Below are 18,961 nucleotides of genomic sequence, written 5' to 3' on the forward strand. Positions count from 1 at the left end.
GGCCTCAGTTGCTGTTACTGGGCCTGCTTCTTTCCTGGACTTGTAGGCCGCCAGCCTGAGAAGGTAAGGCCTCAACCAACATCGCCCTCTGCCTTCCAAAGAGTCGAGGAGACCGCAGCAGGAAAATTGTGTGTGTGTTTATTTCTTCTTTTTTTAGAGGTGCTTTCTATTTTTGTAAGGAACTGACGCCTGGGTGAGTGCTAGTGTGGCGTGAGTTAAATTTACAGGCATCTTCTTTGCAAACTTTTGCCAAACCAACTTGGGGCAGCAGTGGGGTAGAGAGTCAGCCTTCTGCTGATGCCTGCCTAGGCGTGGCTGGGCTGGGGGCCTCAGCTGCTGTTACTGGGCCTGCTTCTTTCCTGGACTTGTAGGCCACCAGCCGGAGAAAGTAAGGGCCTCAACCAACATCGCCCTCTGCCTTCCAAAGAGTCGAGGAGTCCCCAGCAGGAAAATTGTGTGTGTGTTTATTTCTTCTTTTTTAGAGATGCTTTCTATTTTTGTAAGGAACCGACGCCTGGGTGAGTGCTAGTGTGGCTTGAGGTAAATGTGGCTTGAGGTAAATTTACGGGCAGCTTCTTTGCAAACTTTTGCCAAAACAACTTGGGGCAGCACTGGGGTAGAGAGTCAGCCTTCCGCTGATGCCTGCCTAGGCGTGGCTGGGCTGGGGGCCTCAGTTGCTGTTACTGGGCCTGCTTCTTTCCTGGACTTGTAGGCCGCCAGCCTGAGAAGGTAAGGCCTCAACCAACATCGCCCTCTGCCTTCCAAAGAGTCGAGGAGACCGCAGCAGGAAAATTGTGTGTGTGTTTATTTCTTCTTTTTTTAGAGGTGCTTTCTATTTTTGTAAGGAACTGACGCCTGGGTGAGTGCTAGTGTGGCTTGAGGTAAATTCACGGGCAGCTTCTTTGCAAACTTTTGCCAAACCAACTTGGGGCAGCACTGGGGTAGAGAGTCAGCCTTCCGCTGATGCCTGCCTAGGCGTGGCTGGGCTGGGGGCCTCAGTTGCTGTTACTGGGCCTGCTTCTTTCCTGGACTTGTAGGCCGCCAGCCTGAGAAGGTAAGGCCTCAACCAACATCGCCCTCTGCCTTCCAAAGAGTCGAGGAGACCGCAGCAGGAAAATTGTGTGTGTGTTTATTTCTTCTTTTTTTAGAGGTGCTTTCTATTTTTGTAAGGAACTGACGCCTGGGTGAGTGCTAGTGTGGCGTGAGTTAAATTTACAGGCATCTTCTTTGCAAACTTTTGCCAAACCAACTTGGGGCAGCAGTGGGGTAGAGAGTCAGCCTTCTGCTGATGCCTGCCTAGGCGTGGCTGGGCTGGGGGCCTCAGCTGCTGTTACTGGGCCTGCTTCTTTCCTGGACTTGTAGGCCACCAGCCGGAGAAAGTAAGGGCCTCAACCAACATCGCCCTCTGCCTTCCAAAGAGTCGAGGAGTCCCCAGCAGGAAAATTGTGTGTGTGTTTATTTCTTCTTTTTTAGAGATGCTTTCTATTTTTGTAAGGAACCGACGCCTGGGTGAGTGCTAGTGTGGCTTGAGGTAAATTTACGGGCAGCTTCTTTGCAAACTTTTGCCAAAACAACTTGGGGCAGCACTGGGGTAGAGAGTCAGCCTTCCGCTGATGCCTGCCTAGGCGTGGCTGGGCTGGGGGCCTCAGTTGCTGTTACTGGGCCTGCTTCTTTCCTGGACTTGTAGGCCGCCAGCCTGAGAAGGTAAGGCCTCAACCAACATCGCCCTCTGCCTTCCAAAGAGTCGAGGAGACCGCAGCAGGAAAATTGTGTGTGTGTTTATTTCTTCTTTTTTTAGAGGTGCTTTCTATTTTTGTAAGGAACTGACGCCTGGGTGAGTGCTAGTGTGGCTTGAGGTAAATTCACGGGCAGCTTCTTTGCAAACTTTTGCCAAACCAACTTGGGGCAGCAGTGGGGTAGAGAGTCAGCCTTAAGCTGATGCCTGCCTGGGCTGGGCTGGGCTGGGGGCCTCAGCTGCTGTTACTGGGCCTGCTTCTTTCCTGGACTTGTAGGTCACCAGCCCGATATGGTAAGGGCCTCAACCAACATCACCCTCTGCCTTCCAAAGCGTCGAGGAGCCCCCAGCAGGAAAATTGTGTGTGTGTTTATTTCCATCTTTCTTTCCGAGTTTTTTTTTAAAGTTTTGTAAGGAACGGATGCTTGGGTGAGTGAGTGCAAGTGTGGCTTGGCCTGAATTTACAGACACTTTCTTTGCAAACATGAGTAGGCAAGTGGGTATTTCAAAAGTGGGTGCATGGAGCTGCTCGTTGCTTTTCCAAGCTGGCAGCTGTGGCTCCTGAGCTTGAGGCAAAAAGAAGGGCAGAAGCACACTGCAGAGGACAGCGTTCAGCCTTGCAAGAGGGCAGTGGACGTCGGAGGAGCCGACACAGCACAAGAGGCTCGGAATCGGCGCACTCTTCGCCTACGGCCATACCACCCTGAATGCGCCCGATCTCGTCCGATCTCGGAAGCTAAGCAGGGTCGGGCCTGGTTAGTACTTGGATGGGAGACCGCCTGGGAATACCAGGTGCTGTAGGCATTTTGCTACTCTGTGCCCGATAGGCGGAGTTCGTCTTCTCCGTCTTGAACTACATTTTTCCTCCATTCCGCTTTTAATTTTAACAAACACGGCGCGTGAAAAAGGCACAGGGGCAGACAGCAGCCCTCGCTCCAATGCAGAGCCCCGTCAGAGGCGGACACGTTGTCGCCAAACTAACTTGGAGCAGCAGCAGCAGCAGCAGGAGACTGAAGCCAGGGCAGCAGCTTGCCGCCTCGGGTGGGTGGATGCAGCCAGAAAGGGCCACTCGTGTCCCTGGCAAAGCACCTCCAGCGTCTCCCCGTTTTCTCTCCAGTGGACGCGCAAGGCCCCCTACAGCTAGGGGAGGCAAGTGGATGGGCCTCATCTGCATATGTGGGCTCTAGAGGAAGAGTGCACCCTGGGAGACAAGGGGACACCTGGAGCGGGAAGTGCTCACGGGGGAGAAGTGCCTACAAGAGGCAGGAAGGGAGGGAGGCCACATCATGCCTCTCCATAGCCAGGCCTCTGGATGATGGGGCAGAAGCGGCCGTCACCCTAAGCTTCCTAGAAGTCCCAGCTGGGCCCCATGCTACCTAATATCTCGCCTGATCGAGCCTGGTCGAGCACTGGTCGAGCCTTCAGCCAAGGGACACAGGAGCCAAGGGGTCTGGCCTCGAGCCTTCAACCGAGGGACCCAGGAGCCCAGGGTCTGGCCTCAGTGCTTCCCAAGTCGGCCTTCAGCTGAAGCCTGCCTGGGCTGGGAGCCTCAGCTGCTGTTCCTGGGTGTGCTTCTTTCCTGCATGTGAAGGCCACCAGCGGCGAAGGTTGCCCTCCGCCTTCCAAGGAGTCGAGGGGATAGAAGCAGGAAAATTGTGTGTGTGTTTATTTCTTCTTTTTTAGAGATTCTTTCTATTTTTGTAAGGAACTGACGCCTGGGTGAGTGCTAGTGTGGCTTGAGGTAAATTCACGGGCAGCTTCTTTGCAAACTTTTGCCAAACCAACTTGGGGCAGCAGTGGGGTAGAGAGTCAGCCTTCTGCTGATGCCTGCCTAGGCGTGGCTGGGCTGGGGGCCTCAGCTGCTGTTACTGGGCCTGCTTCTTTCCTGGACTTGTAGGCCACCAGCCGGAGAAAGTAAGGGCCTCAACCAACATCGCCCTCTGCCTTCCAAAGAGTCGAGGAGTCCCCAGCAGGAAAATTGTGTGTGTGTTTATTTCTTCTTTTTTAGAGATGCTTTCTATTTTTGTAAGGAAACGACGCCTGGGTGAGTGCTAGTGTGGCGTGAGCTAAATTTACAGGCATCTTCTTTGCAAACTTTTGCCAAACCAACTTGGAGCAGCAGTGGGGTAGAGAGTCAGCCTTCTGCTGATGCCTGCCTGGGCTGGGCTGGTCTGGGGGCCTCAGCTGCTGTTACTGGGCCTGCTTCTTTCCTGGACTTGTAGGCCACCAGCCCGAGAAGGTAAGGGCCTCAACCAACATCGCCCTCTGCCTTCCAAAGAGTCGAGGTGTCCCCAGCAGGAAAATTGTGTGTGTGTATTTCTTCTTTTTTTAGAGATGCTTTCTATTTTTGTAAGGAACCGACGCCTGGGTGAGTGCTAGTGTGGCTTGAGGTAAATTTACGGGCAGCTTCTTTGCAAACTTTTGCCAAACCAACTTGGGGCAGCACTGGGGTAGAGAGTCAGCCTTCCGCTGATGCCTGCCTAGGCGTGGCTGGGCTGGGGGCCTCAGTTGCTGTTACTGGGCCTGCTTCTTTCCTGGACTTGTAGGCCGCCAGCCTGAGAAGGTAAGGCCTCAACCAACATCGCCCTCTGCCTTCCAAAGAGTCGAGGAGACCGCAGCAGGAAAATTGTGTGTGTGTTTATTTCTTCTTTTTTTAGAGGTGCTTTCTATTTTTGTAAGGAACTGACGCCTGGGTGAGTGCTAGTGTGGCGTGAGTTAAATTTACAGGCATCTTCTTTGCAAACTTTTGCCAAACCAACTTGGGGCAGCAGTGGGGTAGAGAGTCAGCCTTCTGCTGATGCCTGCCTAGGCGTGGCTGGGCTGGGGGCCTCAGCTGCTGTTACTGGGCCTGCTTCTTTCCTGGACTTGTAGGCCACCAGCCGGAGAAAGTAAGGGCCTCAACCAACATCGCCCTCTGCCTTCCAAAGAGTCGAGGAGTCCCCAGCAGGAAAATTGTGTGTGTGTTTATTTCTTCTTTTTTAGAGATGCTTTCTATTTTTGTAAGGAACCGACGCCTGGGTGAGTGCTAGTGTGGCTTGAGGTAAATGTGGCTTGAGGTAAATTTACGGGCAGCTTCTTTGCAAACTTTTGCCAAAACAACTTGGGGCAGCACTGGGGTAGAGAGTCAGCCTTCCGCTGATGCCTGCCTAGGCGTGGCTGGGCTGGGGGCCTCAGTTGCTGTTACTGGGCCTGCTTCTTTCCTGGACTTGTAGGCCGCCAGCCTGAGAAGGTAAGGCCTCAACCAACATCGCCCTCTGCCTTCCAAAGAGTCGAGGAGACCGCAGCAGGAAAATTGTGTGTGTGTTTATTTCTTCTTTTTTTAGAGGTGCTTTCTATTTTTGTAAGGAACTGACGCCTGGGTGAGTGCTAGTGTGGCTTGAGGTAAATTCACGGGCAGCTTCTTTGCAAACTTTTGCCAAACCAACTTGGGGCAGCAGTGGGGTAGAGAGTCAGCCTTAAGCTGATGCCTGCCTGGGCTGGGCTGGGGGCCTCAGCTGCTGTTACTGGGCCTGCTTCTTTCCTGGACTTGTAGGCCACCAGCCCGATATGGTAAGGGCCTCAACCAACATCACCCTCTGCCTTCCAAAGCGTCGAGGAGCCCCCAGCAGGAAAATTGTGTGTGTGTTTATTTCCATCTTTCTTTCCGAGTTTTTTTTTAAAGTTTTGTAAGGAACGGATGCTTGGGTGAGTGAGTGCAAGTGTGGCTTGGCCTGAATTTACAGACACTTTCTTTGCAAACATGAGTAGGCAAGTGGGTATTTCAAAAGTGGGTGCATGGAGCTGCTCGTTGCTTTTCCAAGCTGGCAGCTGTGGCTCCTGAGCTTGAGGCAAAAAGAAGGGCAGAAGCACACTGCAGAGGACAGCGTTCAGCCTTGCAAGAGGGCAGTGGACGTCGGAGGAGCCGACACAGCACAAGAGGCTCGGAATCTGCGCACTCTTCGCCTACGGCCATACCACCCTGAATGCGCCCGATCTCGTCCGATCTCGGAAGCTAAGCAGGGTCGGGCCTGGTTAGTACTTGGATGGGAGACCGCCTGGGAATACCAGGTGCTGTAGGCATTTTGCTACTCTGTGCCCGATAGGCGGCGTTCGTCTTCTCCGTCTTGAACTACATTTTTCCTCCATTCCGCTTTTAATTTTAACAAACACGGCGCGTGAAAAAGGCACAGGGGCAGACAGCAGCCCTCGCTCCAATGCAGAGCCCCGTCAGAGGCGGACACGTTGTCGCCAAACTAACTTGGAGCAGCAGCAGCAGGAGACTGAAGCCAGGGCAGCAGCTTGCCGCCTCGGGTGGGTGGATGCAGCCAGAAAGGGCCACTCGTGTCCCTGGCAAAGCACCTCCAGCGTCTCCCCGTTTTCTCTCCAGTGGACGCGCAAGGCCCCCTACAGCTAGGGGAGGCAAGTGGATGGGCCTCATCTGCATATGTGGGCTCTAGAGGAAGAGTGCACCCTGGGAGACAAGGGGACACCTGGAGCGGGAAGTGCTCACGGGGGAGAAGTGCCTACAAGAGGCAGGAAGGGAGGGAGGCCACATCATGCCTCTCCATAGCCAGGCCTCTGGATGATGGGGCAGAAGCGGCCGTCACCCTAAGCTTCCTAGAAGTCCCAGCTGGGCCCCATGCTACCTAATATCTCGCCTGATCGAGCCTGGTCGAGCACTGGTCGAGCCTTCAGCCAAGGGACACAGGAGCCAAGGGGTCTGGCCTCGAGCCTTCAGCCGAGGGACCCAGGAGCCCAGGGTCTGGCCTCAGTGCTTCCCAAGTCGGCCTTCAGCTGAAGCCTGCCTGGGCTGGGAGCCTCAGCTGCTGTTCCTGGGTGTGCTTCTTTCCTGCATGTGAAGGCCACCAGCGGCGAAGGTTGCCCTCCGCCTTCTAAGGAGTCGAGGAGACCGCAGCAGGAAAATTGTGTGTGTGTTTATTTCTTCTTTTTTTAGAGGTGCTTTCTATTTTTGCAAGGAACTGACGCCTGGATGAGTGCTAGTGTGGCTTGAGGTAAATTCACGGGCATCTTCTTTGCAAACTTTTGCCAAACCAACTTGGGGCAGCAGTGGGGTAGAGAGTCAGCCTTCTGCTGATGCCTGCCTAGGCGTGGCTGGGCTGGGGGCCTCAGCTGCTGTTACTGGGCCTGCTTCTTTCCTGGACTTGTAGGCCACCAGCCGGAGAAAGTAAGGGCCTCAACCAACATCGCCCTCTGCCTTCCAAAGAGTCGAGGAGTCCCCAGCAGGAAAATTGTGTGTGTGTTTATTTCTTCTTTTTTAGAGATGCTTTCTATTTTTGTAAGGAACCGACGCCTGGGTGAGTGCTAGTGTGGCTTGAGGTAAATGTGGCTTGAGGTAAATTTACGGGCAGCTTCTTTGCAAACTTTTGCCAAAACAACTTGGGGCAGCACTGGGGTAGAGAGTCAGCCTTCCGCTGATGCCTGCCTAGGCGTGGCTGGGCTGGGGGCCTCAGTTGCTGTTACTGGGCCTGCTTCTTTCCTGGACTTGTAGGCCGCCAGCCTGAGAAGGTAAGGCCTCAACCAACATCGCCCTCTGCCTTCCAAAGAGTCGAGGAGACCGCAGCAGGAAAATTGTGTGTGTGTTTATTTCTTCTTTTTTTAGAGGTGCTTTCTATTTTTGTAAGGAACTGACGCCTGGGTGAGTGCTAGTGTGGCTTGAGGTAAATTCACGGGCAGCTTCTTTGCAAACTTTTGCCAAACCAACTTGGGGCAGCAGTGGGGTAGAGAGTCAGCCTTAAGCTGATGCCTGCCTGGGCTGGGCTGGGGGCCTCAGCTGCTGTTACTGGGCCTGCTTCTTTCCTGGACTTGTAGGCCACCAGCCCGATATGGTAAGGGCCTCAACCAACATCACCCTCTGCCTTCCAAAGCGTCGAGGAGCCCCCAGCAGGAAAATTGTGTGTGTGTTTATTTCCATCTTTCTTTCCGAGTTTTTTTTTAAAGTTTTGTAAGGAACGGATGCTTGGGTGAGTGAGTGCAAGTGTGGCTTGGCCTGAATTTACAGACACTTTCTTTGCAAACATGAGTAGGCAAGTGGGTATTTCAAAAGTGGGTGCATGGAGCTGCTCGTTGCTTTTCCAAGCTGGCAGCTGTGGCTCCTGAGCTTGAGGCAAAAAGAAGGGCAGAAGCACACTGCAGAGGACAGCGTTCAGCCTTGCAAGAGGGCAGTGGACGTCGGAGGAGCCGACACAGCACAAGAGGCTCGGAATCTGCGCACTCTTCGCCTACGGCCATACCACCCTGAATGCGCCCGATCTCGTCCGATCTCGGAAGCTAAGCAGGGTCGGGCCTGGTTAGTACTTGGATGGGAGACCGCCTGGGAATACCAGGTGCTGTAGGCATTTTGCTACTCTGTGCCCGATAGGCGGCGTTCGTCTTCTCCGTCTTGAACTACATTTTTCCTCCATTCCGCTTTTAATTTTAACAAACACGGCGCGTGAAAAAGGCACAGGGGCAGACAGCAGCCCTCGCTCCAATGCAGAGCCCCGTCAGAGGCGGACACGTTGTCGCCAAACTAACTTGGAGCAGCAGCAGCAGGAGACTGAAGCCAGGGCAGCAGCTTGCCGCCTCGGGTGGGTGGATGCAGCCAGAAAGGGCCACTCGTGTCCCTGGCAAAGCACCTCCAGCGTCTCCCCGTTTTCTCTCCAGTGGACGCGCAAGGCCCCCTACAGCTAGGGGAGGCAAGTGGATGGGCCTCATCTGCATATGTGGGCTCTAGAGGAAGAGTGCACCCTGGGAGACAAGGGGACACCTGGAGCGGGAAGTGCTCACGGGGGAGAAGTGCCTACAAGAGGCAGGAAGGGAGGGAGGCCACATCATGCCTCTCCATAGCCAGGCCTCTGGATGATGGGGCAGAAGCGGCCGTCACCCTAAGCTTCCTAGAAGTCCCAGCTGGGCCCCATGCTACCTAATATCTCGCCTGATCGAGCCTGGTCGAGCACTGGTCGAGCCTTCAGCCAAGGGACACAGGAGCCAAGGGGTCTGGCCTCGAGCCTTCAGCCGAGGGACCCAGGAGCCCAGGGTCTGGCCTCAGTGCTTCCCAAGTCGGCCTTCAGCTGAAGCCTGCCTGGGCTGGGAGCCTCAGCTGCTGTTCCTGGGTGTGCTTCTTTCCTGCATGTGAAGGCCACCAGCGGCGAAGGTTGCCCTCCGCCTTCTAAGGAGTCGAGGAGACCGCAGCAGGAAAATTGTGTGTGTGTTTATTTCTTCTTTTTTTAGAGGTGCTTTCTATTTTTGCAAGGAACTGACGCCTGGATGAGTGCTAGTGTGGCTTGAGGTAAATTCACGGGCAGCTTCTTTGCAAACTTTTGCCAAACCAACTTGGGGCAGCAGTGGGGTAGAGAGTCAGCCTTCTGCTGATGCCTGCCTAGGCGTGGCTGGGCTGGGGGCCTCAGCTGCTGTTACTGGGCCTGCTTCTTTCCTGGACTTGTAGGCCACCAGCCGGAGAAAGTAAGGGCCTCAACCAACATCGCCCTCTGCCTTCCAAAGAGTCGAGGAGTCCCCAGCAGGAAAATTGTGTGTGTGTTTATTTCTTCTTTTTTAGAGATGCTTTCTATTTTTGTAAGGAAACGACGCCTGGGTGAGTGCTAGTGTGGCGTGAGCTAAATTTACAGGCATCTTCTTTGCAAACTTTTGCCAAACCAACTTGGAGCAGCAGTGGGGTAGAGAGTCAGCCTTCTGCTGATGCCTGCCTGGGCTGGGCTGGTCTGGGGGCCTCAGCTGCTGTTACTGGGCCTGCTTCTTTCCTGGACTTGTAGGCCACCAGCCCGAGAAGGTAAGGGCCTCAACCAACATCGCCCTCTGCCTTCCAAAGAGTCGAGGTGTCCCCAGCAGGAAAATTGTGTGTGTGTATTTCTTCTTTTTTTAGAGATGCTTTCTATTTTTGTAAGGAACCGACGCCTGGGTGAGTGCTAGTGTGGCTTGAGGTAAATTTACGGGCAGCTTCTTTGCAAACTTTTGCCAAACCAACTTGGGGCAGCACTGGGGTAGAGAGTCAGCCTTCCGCTGATGCCTGCCTAGGCGTGGCTGGGCTGGGGGCCTCAGTTGCTGTTACTGGGCCTGCTTCTTTCCTGGACTTGTAGGCCGCCAGCCTGAGAAGGTAAGGCCTCAACCAACATCGCCCTCTGCCTTCCAAAGAGTCGAGGAGACCGCAGCAGGAAAATTGTGTGTGTGTTTATTTCTTCTTTTTTTAGAGGTGCTTTCTATTTTTGTAAGGAACTGACGCCTGGGTGAGTGCTAGTGTGGCGTGAGTTAAATTTACAGGCATCTTCTTTGCAAACTTTTGCCAAACCAACTTGGGGCAGCAGTGGGGTAGAGAGTCAGCCTTCTGCTGATGCCTGCCTAGGCGTGGCTGGGCTGGGGGCCTCAGCTGCTGTTACTGGGCCTGCTTCTTTCCTGGACTTGTAGGCCACCAGCCGGAGAAAGTAAGGGCCTCAACCAACATCGCCCTCTGCCTTCCAAAGAGTCGAGGAGTCCCCAGCAGGAAAATTGTGTGTGTGTTTATTTCTTCTTTTTTAGAGATGCTTTCTATTTTTGTAAGGAACCGACGCCTGGGTGAGTGCTAGTGTGGCTTGAGGTAAATTTACGGGCAGCTTCTTTGCAAACTTTTGCCAAAACAACTTGGGGCAGCACTGGGGTAGAGAGTCAGCCTTCCGCTGATGCCTGCCTAGGCGTGGCTGGGCTGGGGGCCTCAGTTGCTGTTACTGGGCCTGCTTCTTTCCTGGACTTGTAGGCCGCCAGCCTGAGAAGGTAAGGCCTCAACCAACATCGCCCTCTGCCTTCCAAAGAGTCGAGGAGACCGCAGCAGGAAAATTGTGTGTGTGTTTATTTCTTCTTTTTTTAGAGGTGCTTTCTATTTTTGTAATGAACTGACGCCTGGGTGAGTGCTAGTGTGGCTTGAGGTAAATTCACGGGCAGCTTCTTTGCAAACTTTTGCCAAACCAACTTGGGGCAGCAGTGGGGTAGAGAGTCAGCCTTAAGCTGATGCCTGCCTGGGCTGGGCTGGGCTGGGGGCCTCAGCTGCTGTTACTGGGCCTGCTTCTTTCCTGGACTTGTAGGTCACCAGCCCGATATGGTAAGGGCCTCAACCAACATCACCCTCTGCCTTCCAAAGCGTCGAGGAGCCCCCAGCAGGAAAATTGTGTGTGTGTTTATTTCCATCTTTCTTTCCGAGTTTTTTTTTAAAGTTTTGTAAGGAACGGATGCTTGGGTGAGTGAGTGCAAGTGTGGCTTGGCCTGAATTTACAGACACTTTCTTTGCAAACATGAGTAGGCAAGTGGGTATTTCAAAAGTGGGTGCATGGAGCTGCTCGTTGCTTTTCCAAGCTGGCAGCTGTGGCTCCTGAGCTTGAGGCAAAAAGAAGGGCAGAAGCACACTGCAGAGGACAGCGTTCAGCCTTGCAAGAGGGCAGTGGACGTCGGAGGAGCCGACACAGCACAAGAGGCTCGGAATCGGCGCACTCTTCACCTACGGCCATACCACCCTGAATGCGCCCGATCTCGTCCGATCTCGGAAGCTAAGCAGGGTCGGGCCTGGTTAGTACTTGGATGGGAGACCGCCTGGGAATACCAGGTGCTGTAGGCATTTTGCTACTCTGTGCCCGATAGGCGGCGTTCGTCTTCTCCGTCTTGAACTACATTTTTCCTCCATTCCGCTTTTAATTTTAACAAACACGGCGCGTGAAAAAGGCACAGGGGCAGACAGCAGCCCTCGCTCCAATGCAGAGCCCCGTCAGAGGCGGACACGTTGTCGCCAAACTAACTTGGAGCAGCAGCAGCAGCAGCAGCAGGAGACTGAAGCCAGGGCAGCAGCTTGCCGCCTCGGGTGGGTGGATGCAGCCAGAAAGGGCCACTCGTGTCCCTGGCAAAGCACCTCCAGCGTCTCCCCGTTTTCTCTCCAGTGGACGCGCAAGGCCCCCTACAGCTAGGGGAGGCAAGTGGATGGGCCTCATCTGCATATGTGGGCTCTAGAGGAAGAGTGCACCCTGGGAGACAAGGGGACACCTGGAGCGGGAAGTGCTCACGGGGGAGAAGTGCCTACAAGAGGCAGGAAGGGAGGGAGGCCACATCATGCCTCTCCATAGCCAGGCCTCTGGATGATGGGGCAGAAGCGGCCGTCACCCTAAGCTTCCTAGAAGTCCCAGCTGGGCCCCATGCTACCTAATATCTCGCCTGATCGAGCCTGGTCGAGCACTGGTCGAGCCTTCAGCCAAGGGACACAGGAGCCAAGGGGTCTGGCCTCGAGCCTTCAACCGAGGGACCCAGGAGCCCAGGGTCTGGCCTCAGTGCTTCCCAAGTCGGCCTTCAGCTGAAGCCTGCCTGGGCTGGGAGCCTCAGCTGCTGTTCCTGGGTGTGCTTCTTTCCTGCATGTGAAGGCCACCAGCGGCGAAGGTTGCCCTCCGCCTTCCAAGGAGTCGAGGGGATAGAAGCAGGAAAATTGTGTGTGTGTTTATTTCTTCTTTTTTAGAGATTCTTTCTATTTTTGTAAGGAACTGACGCTTGGGTGAGTGCTAGTGTGGCTTGAGGTAAATTCACGGGCAGCTTCTTTGCAAACTTTTGCCAAACCAACTTGGGGCAGCAGTGGGGTAGAGAGTCAGCCTTCTGCTGATGCCTGCCTAGGCGTGGCTGGGCTGGGGGCCTCAGCTGCTGTTACTGGGCCTGCTTCTTTCCTGGACTTGTAGGCCACCAGCTGGAGAAAGTAAGGGCCTCAACCAACATCGCCCTCTGCCTTCCAAAGAGTCGAGGAGTCCCCAGCAGGAAAATTGTGTGTGTGTTTATTTCTTCTTTTTTAGAGATGCTTTCTATTTTTGTAAGGAAACGACGCCTGGGTGAGTGCTAGTGTGGCGTGAGCTAAATTTACAGGCATCTTCTTTGCAAACTTTTGCCAAACCAACTTGGAGCAGCAGTGGGGTAGAGAGTCAGCCTTCTGCTGATGCCTGGGCTGGGCTGGTCTGGGGGCCTCAGCTGCTGTTACTGGGCCTGCTTCTTTCCTGGACTTGTAGGCCACCAGCCCGAGAAGGTAAGGGCCTCAACCAACATCGCCCTCTGCCTTCCAAAGAGTCGAGGTGTCCCCAGCAGGAAAATTGTGTGTGTGTATTTCTTCTTTTTTTAGAGATGCTTTCTATTTTTGTAAGGAACCGACGCCTGGGTGAGTGCTAGTGTGGCTTGAGGTAAATTTACGGGCAGCTTCTTTGCAAACTTTTGCCAAACCAACTTGGGGCAGCACTGGGGTAGAGAGTCAGCCTTCCGCTGATGCCTGCCTAGGCGTGGCTGGGCTGGGGGCCTCAGTTGCTGTTACTGGGCCTGCTTCTTTCCTGGACTTGTAGGCCGCCAGCCTGAGAAGGTAAGGCCTCAACCAACATCGCCCTCTGCCTTCCAAAGAGTCGAGGAGACCGCAGCAGGAAAATTGTGTGTGTGTTTATTTCTTCTTTTTTTAGAGGTGCTTTCTATTTTTGTAAGGAACTGAAGCCTGGGTGAGTGCTAGTGTGGCGTGAGTTAAATTTACAGGCATCTTCTTTGCAAACTTTTGCCAAACCAACTTGGGGCAGCAGTGGGGTAGAGAGTCAGCCTTCTGCTGATGCCTGCCTAGGCGTGGCTGGGCTGGGGGCCTCAGCTGCTGTTACTGGGCCTGCTTCTTTCCTGGACTTGTAGGCCACCAGCCGGAGAAAGTAAGGGCCTCAACCAACATCGCCCTCTGCCTTCCAAAGAGTCGAGGAGTCCCCAGCAGGAAAATTGTGTGTGTGTTTATTTCTTCTTTTTTAGAGATGCTTTCTATTTTTGTAAGGAACCGACGCCTGGGTGAGTGCTAGTGTGGCTTGAGGTAAATGTGGCTTGAGGTAAATTTACGGGCAGCTTCTTTGCAAACTTTTGCCAAAACAACTTGGGGCAGCACTGGGGTAGAGAGTCAGCCTTCCGCTGATGCCTGCCTAGGCGTGGCTGGGCTGGGGGCCTCAGTTGCTGTTACTGGGCCTGCTTCTTTCCTGGACTTGTAGGCCGCCAGCCTGAGAAGGTAAGGCCTCAACCAACATCGCCCTCTGCCTTCCAAAGAGTCGAGGAGACCGCAGCAGGAAAATTGTGTGTGTGTTTATTTCTTCTTTTTTTAGAGGTGCTTTCTATTTTTGTAAGGAACTGACGCCTGGGTGAGTGCTAGTGTGGCTTGAGGTAAATTCACGGGCAGCTTCTTTGCAAACTTTTGCCAAACCAACTTGGGGCAGCACTGGGGTAGAGAGTCAGCCTTCCGCTGATGCCTGCCTAGGCGTGGCTGGGCTGGGGGCCTCAGTTGCTGTTACTGGGCCTGCTTCTTTCCTGGACTTGTAGGCCGCCAGCCTGAGAAGGTAAGGCCTCAACCAACATCGCCCTCTGCCTTCCAAAGAGTCGAGGAGACCGCAGCAGGAAAATTGTGTGTGTGTTTATTTCTTCTTTTTTTAGAGGTGCTTTCTATTTTTGTAAGGAACTGACGCCTGGGTGAGTGCTAGTGTGGCGTGAGTTAAATTTACAGGCATCTTCTTTGCAAACTTTTGCCAAACCAACTTGGGGCAGCAGTGGGGTAGAGAGTCAGCCTTCTGCTGATGCCTGCCTAGGCGTGGCTGGGCTGGGGGCCTCAGCTGCTGTTACTGGGCCTGCTTCTTTCCTGGACTTGTAGGCCACCAGCCGGAGAAAGTAAGGGCCTCAACCAACATCGCCCTCTGCCTTCCAAAGAGTCGAGGAGTCCCCAGCAGGAAAATTGTGTGTGTGTTTATTTCTTCTTTTTTAGAGATGCTTTCTATTTTTGTAAGGAACCGACGCCTGGGTGAGTGCTAGTGTGGCTTGAGGTAAATTTACGGGCAGCTTCTTTGCAAACTTTTGCCAAAACAACTGGGGGCAGCACTGGGGTAGAGAGTCAGCCTTCCGCTGATGCCTGCCTAGGCGTGGCTGGGCTGGGGGCCTCAGTTGCTGTTACTGGGCCTGCTTCTTTCCTGGACTTGTAGGCCGCCAGCCTGAGAAGGTAAGGCCTCAACCAACATCGCCCTCTGCCTTCCAAAGAGTCGAGGAGACCGCAGCAGGAAAATTGTGTGTGTGTTTATTTCTTCTTTTTTTAGAGGTGCTTTCTATTTTTGTAAGGAACTGACGCCTGGGTGAGTGCTAGTGTGGCTTGAGGTAAATTCACGGGCAGCTTCTTTGCAAACTTTTGCCAAACCAACTTGGGGCAGCAGTGGGGTAGAGAGTCAGCCTTAAGCTGATGCCTGCCTGGGCTGGGCTGGGCTGGGGGCCTCAGCTGCTGTTACTGGGCCTGCTTCTTTCCTGGACTTGTAGGTCACCAGCCCGATATGGTAAGGGCCTCAACCAACATCACCCTCTGCCTTCCAAAGCGTCGAGGAGCCCCCAGCAGGAAAATTGTGTGTGTGTTTATTTCCATCTTTCTTTCCGAGTTTTTTTTTAAAGTTTTGTAAGGAACGGATGCTTGGGTGAGTGAGTGCAAGTGTGGCTTGGCCTGAATTTACAGACACTTTCTTTGCAAACATGAGTAGGCAAGTGGGTATTTCAAAAGTGGGTGCATGGAGCTGCTCGTTGCTTTTCCAAGCTGGCAGCTGTGGCTCCTGAGCTTGAGGCAAAAAGAAGGGCAGAAGCACACTGCAGAGGACAGCGTTCAGCCTTGCAAGAGGGCAGTGGACGTCGGAGGAGCCGACACAGCACAAGAGGCTCGGAATCGGCGCACTCTTCGCCTACGGCCATACCACCCTGAATGCGCCCGATCTCGTCCGATCTCGGAAGCTAAGCAGGGTCGGGCCTGGTTAGTACTTGGATGGGAGACCGCCTGGGAATACCAGGTGCTGTAGGCATTTTGCTACTCTGTGCCCGATAGGCGGAGTTCGTCTTCTCCGTCTTGAACTACATTTTTCCTCCATTCCGCTTTTAATTTTAACAAACACGGCGCGTGAAAAAGGCACAGGGGCAGACAGCAGCCCTCGCTCCAATGCAGAGCCCCGTCAGAGGCGGACACGTTGTCGCCAAACTAACTTGGAGCAGCAGCAGCAGCAGCAGGAGACTGAAGCCAGGGCAGCAGCTTGCCGCCTCGGGTGGGTGGATGCAGCCAGAAAGGGCCACTCGTGTCCCTGGCAAAGCACCTCCAGCGTCTCCCCGTTTTCTCTCCAGTGGACGCGCAAGGCCCCCTACAGCTAGGGGAGGCAAGTGGATGGGCCTCATCTGCATATGTGGGCTCTAGAGGAAGAGTGCACCCTGGGAGACAAGGGGACACCTGGAGCGGGAAGTGCTCACGGGGGAGAAGTGCCTACAAGAGGCAGGAAGGGAGGGAGGCCACATCATGCCTCTCCATAGCCAGGCCTCTGGATGATGGGGCAGAAGCGGCCGTCACCCTAAGCTTCCTAGAAGTCCCAGCTGGGCCCCATGCTACCTAATATCTCGCCTGATCGAGCCTGGTCGAGCACTGGTCGAGCCTTCAGCCAAGGGACACAGGAGCCAAGGGGTCTGGCCTCGAGCCTTCAACCGAGGGACCCAGGAGCCCAGGGTCTGGCCTCAGTGCTTCCCAAGTCGGCCTTCAGCTGAAGCCTGCCTGGGCTGGGAGCCTCAGCTGCTGTTCCTGGGTGTGCTTCTTTCCTGCATGTGAAGGCCACCAGCGGCGAAGGTTGCCCTCCGCCTTCCAAGGAGTCGAGGGGATAGAAGCAGGAAAATTGTGTGTGTGTTTATTTCTTCTTTTTTAGAGATTCTTTCTATTTTTGTAAGGAACTGACGCCTGGGTGAGTGCTAGTGTGGCTTGAGGTAAATTCACGGGCAGCTTCTTTGCAAACTTTTGCCAAACCAACTTGGGGCAGCAGTGGGGTAGAGAGTCAGCCTTCTGCTGATGCCTGCCTAGGCGTGGCTGGGCTGGGGGCCTCAGCTGCTGTTACTGGGCCTGCTTCTTTCCTGGACTTGTAGGCCACCAGCCGGAGAAAGTAAGGGCCTCAACCAACATCGCCCTCTGCCTTCCAAAGAGTCGAGGAGTCCCCAGCAGGAAAATTGTGTGTGTGTTTATTTCTTCTTTTTTAGAGATGCTTTCTATTTTTGTAAGGAAACGACGCCTGGGTGAGTGCTAGTGTGGCGTGAGCTAAATTTACAGGCATCTTCTTTGCAAACTTTTGCCAAACCAACTTGGAGCAGCAGTGGGGTAGAGAGTCAGCCTTCTGCTGATGCCTGCCTGGGCTGGGCTGGTCTGGGGGCCTCAGCTGCTGTTACTGGGCCTGCTTCTTTCCTGGACTTGTAGGCCACCAGCCCGAGAAGGTAAGGGCCTCAACCAACATCGCCCTCTGCCTTCCAAAGAGTCGAGGTGTCCCCAGCAGGAAAATTGTGTGTGTGTATTTCTTCTTTTTTTAGAGATGCTTTCTATTTTTGTAAGGAACCGACGCCTGGGTGAGTGCTAGTGTGGCTTGAGGTAAATTTACGGGCAGCTTCTTTGCAAACTTTTGCCAAACCAACTTGGGGCAGCACTGGGGTAGAGAGTCAGCCTTCCGCTGATGCCTGCCTAGGCGTGGCTGGGCTGGGGGCCTCAGTTGCTGTTACTGGGCCTGCTTCTTTCCTGGACTTGTAGGCCGCCAGCCTGAGAAGGTAAGGCCTCAACCAACATCGCCCTCTGCCTTCCAAAGAGTCGAGGAGACCGCAGCAGGAAAATTGTGTGTGTGTTTATTTCTTCTTTTTTTAGAGGTGCTTTCTATTTTTGTAAGGAACTGACGCCTGGGTGAGTGCTAGTGTGGCGTGAGTTAAATTTACAGGCATCTTCTTTGCAAACTTTTGCCAAACCAACTTGGGGCAGCAGTGGGGTAGAGAGTCAGCCTTCTGCTGATGCCTGCCTAGGCGTGGCTGGGCTGGGGGCCTCAGCTGCTGTTACTGGGCCTGCTTCTTTCCTGGACTTGTAGGCCACCAGCCGGAGAAAGTAAGGGCCTCAACCAACATCGCCCTCTGCCTTCCAAAGAGTCGAGGAGTCCCCAGCAGGAAAATTGTGTGTGTGTTTATTTCTTCTTTTTTAGAGATGCTTTCTATTTTTGTAAGGAACCGACGCCTGGGTGAGTGCTAGTGTGGCTTGAGGTAAATGTGGCTTGAGGTAAATTTACGGGCAGCTTCTTTGCAAACTTTTGCCAAAACAACTTGGGGCAGCACTGGGGTAGAGAGTCAGCCTTCCGCTGATGCCTGCCTAGGCGTGGCTGGGCTGGGGGCCTCAGTTGCTGTTACTGGGCCTGCTTCTTTCCTGGACTTGTAGGCCGCCAGCCTGAGAAGGTAAGGCCTCAACCAACATCGCCCTCTGCCTTCCAAAGAGTCGAGGAGACCGCAGCAGGAAAATTGTGTGTGTGTTTATTTCTTCTTTTTTTAGAGGTGCTTTCTATTTTTGTAAGGAACTGACGCCTGGGTGAGTGCTAGTGTGGCTTGAGGTAAATTCACGGGCAGCTTCTTTGCAAACTTTTGCCAAACCAACTTGGGGCAGCAGTGGGGTAGAGAGTCAGCCTTAAGCTGATGCCTGCCTGGGCTGGGCTGGGGGCCTCAGCTGCTGTTACTGGGCCTGCTTCTTTCCTGGACTTGTAGGCCACCAGCCCGATATGGTAAGGGCCTCAACCAACATCACCCTCTGCCTTCCAAAGCGTCGAGGAGCCCCCAGCAGGAAAATTGTGTGTGTGTTTATTTCCATCTTTCTTTCCGAGTTTTTTTTTAAAGTTTTGTAAGGAACGGATGCTTGGGTGAGTGAGTGCAAGTGTGGCTTGGCCTGAATTTACAGACACTTTCTTTGCAAACATGAGTAGGCAAGTGGGTATTTCAAAAGTGGGTGCATGGAGCTGCTCGTTGCTTTTCCAAGCTGGCAGCTGTGGCTCCTGAGCTTGAGGCAAAAAGAAGGGCAGAAGCACACTGCAGAGGACAGCGTTCAGCCTTGCAAGAGGGCAGTGGACGTCGGAGGAGCCGACACAGCACAAGAGGCTCGGAATCGGCGCACTCTTCGCCTACGGCCATACCACCCTGAATGCGCCCGATCTCGTCCGATCTCGGAAGCTAAGCAGGGTCGGGCCTGGTTAGTACTTGGATGGGAGACCGCCTGGGAATACCAGGTGCTGTAGGCATTTTGCTACTCTGTGCCCGATAGGCGGCGTTCGTCTTCTCCGTCTTGAACTACATTTTTCCTCCATTCCGCTTTTAATTTTAACAAACACGGCGCGTGAAAAAGGCACAGGGGCAGACAGCAGCCCTCGCTCCAATGCAGAGCCCCGTCAGAGGCGGACACGT

The 18,961-nt window shown here is 53.9% G+C and overlaps 6 non-coding genes across 6 annotated transcripts; all 6 read left to right on the plus strand.

Annotated features, from left to right (window-relative positions):
- Positions 1-2,420: 2,420 nt before the first annotated feature.
- On the plus strand, positions 2,421-2,539 carry LOC138558868 (5S ribosomal RNA). Its single transcript, XR_011298986.1, has one exon. It is a non-coding gene; the product is annotated as a 5S ribosomal RNA (ribosomal RNA).
- A 3,136-nt stretch (positions 2,540-5,675) lies between these two features.
- Positions 5,676-5,794, plus strand: LOC138558869 (5S ribosomal RNA). Its single transcript, XR_011298987.1, has one exon. It is a non-coding gene; the product is annotated as a 5S ribosomal RNA (ribosomal RNA).
- A 2,157-nt stretch (positions 5,795-7,951) lies between these two features.
- LOC138558870 (5S ribosomal RNA) lies at positions 7,952-8,070 on the plus strand. Its single transcript, XR_011298988.1, has one exon. It is a non-coding gene; the product is annotated as a 5S ribosomal RNA (ribosomal RNA).
- Positions 8,071-11,190: 3,120 nt separating this feature from the next.
- On the plus strand, positions 11,191-11,309 carry LOC138558979 (5S ribosomal RNA). Its single transcript, XR_011299097.1, has one exon. It is a non-coding gene; the product is annotated as a 5S ribosomal RNA (ribosomal RNA).
- A 4,115-nt stretch (positions 11,310-15,424) lies between these two features.
- LOC138558872 (5S ribosomal RNA) lies at positions 15,425-15,543 on the plus strand. The gene has a single exon (XR_011298990.1). It is a non-coding gene; the product is annotated as a 5S ribosomal RNA (ribosomal RNA).
- Positions 15,544-18,679: 3,136 nt separating this feature from the next.
- LOC138558873 (5S ribosomal RNA) lies at positions 18,680-18,798 on the plus strand. Its single transcript, XR_011298991.1, has one exon. It is a non-coding gene; the product is annotated as a 5S ribosomal RNA (ribosomal RNA).
- Positions 18,799-18,961: the final 163 nt, after the last annotated feature.

The sequence above is a fragment of the Ambystoma mexicanum genome, unplaced genomic scaffold, assembly GCF_040938575.1.
Source record: "Ambystoma mexicanum isolate Mex_15411 unplaced genomic scaffold, UKY_AmexF1_1 Mex_scaf34, whole genome shotgun sequence".
Classification (NCBI taxonomy): domain Eukaryota; kingdom Metazoa; phylum Chordata; class Amphibia; order Caudata; family Ambystomatidae; genus Ambystoma; species Ambystoma mexicanum.